Below are 879 nucleotides of genomic sequence, written 5' to 3'. Positions count from 1 at the left end.
ACAAGAACATCCTTGTTGAAGCAGACCCTGAACCTGAAAGGACTCTGAAGGGGAAACTAAGAGAAGCTAAAATACAACAATCCAGAGACAACCTTACAGAAATTTTCGAACAGGAAGAGGAGATGGCAGCCGAAATAATAATAATGCAAGGAGGATGCTTGGTGACTTTACTGCACCTAATTCCAATTTACATGGAAGAAGCATCTCAATTTCTACCATTGGAGCAAACAATTTTGAGCTTAAACCTCAATTAGTTTCTCTGATGCAACAAAACTGCAAGTTTCATGGACTTCCATCTAAAGATCCCTTTCAGTTCTTAACTGAATTCTTGCAAATATGTGACACTGTTAAGACTAATGGAGTAGATCCTGAAGTCTACAGGCTCATGCTTTTCCCATTTGCTGTAAGAGACAGAGCTAGAATATGGTTGGACTCTCAACCTAAGGATAGCCTAAACTCTTGGGATAAGCTAGTCAAGGCTTTCTTAGCCAAGTTCTTTCCTCCTCAAAAGCTGAGTAAGCTTAGAGTGGATGTTCAAACCTTCAGATAGAAAGAAGGTGAATCCCTCTATGAAGCTTGGGAGAGATACAAGGAACTGACCAAAAAGTGTCCTTCTGACATGCTTTCAGAATGGACCATCCTGGATATATTCTATGATGGTCTGCCTGAATTAGCTAAGATGTCATTGGATACTTTTGCAGGTGGATCCATTCACCTAAAGAAAACGCCTGCAAAAGCTCAAGAACTTATTGACAAGGTTGCTAATAACCAGTTCATGTACACTTCTGAGAGGAATCCTGTGAGTAATGGGACGCCTCAGAAGAAGGGAGTTCTTGAAATTGATACTCTGAATGCCATATTGGCTCAGAATAAAATATT

General features: G+C 40.0%; 1 non-coding gene across 1 annotated transcript; it reads right to left on the bottom strand.

Annotated features, from left to right (window-relative positions):
- Nucleotides 1-517: 517 nt before the first annotated feature.
- LOC148544394 (small nucleolar RNA R71) lies at nt 518-625 on the bottom strand. Its single transcript, XR_015900268.1, has one exon. It is a non-coding gene; the product is annotated as a small nucleolar RNA R71 (small nucleolar RNA).
- Between the last annotated feature and the right edge of the window lie 254 nt (nt 626-879).

The sequence above is a fragment of the Arachis ipaensis genome, chromosome B9, assembly GCF_059453495.1.
Source record: "Arachis ipaensis isolate K30076 ecotype BB chromosome B9, ASM5945349v1, whole genome shotgun sequence".
NCBI classification, from domain to species: Eukaryota; Viridiplantae; Streptophyta; class Magnoliopsida; order Fabales; family Fabaceae; genus Arachis; species Arachis ipaensis.
The sequence above is the reverse complement of the archived record's forward strand: the minus strand, read 5'-3'. Positions and strand labels throughout refer to the sequence as shown.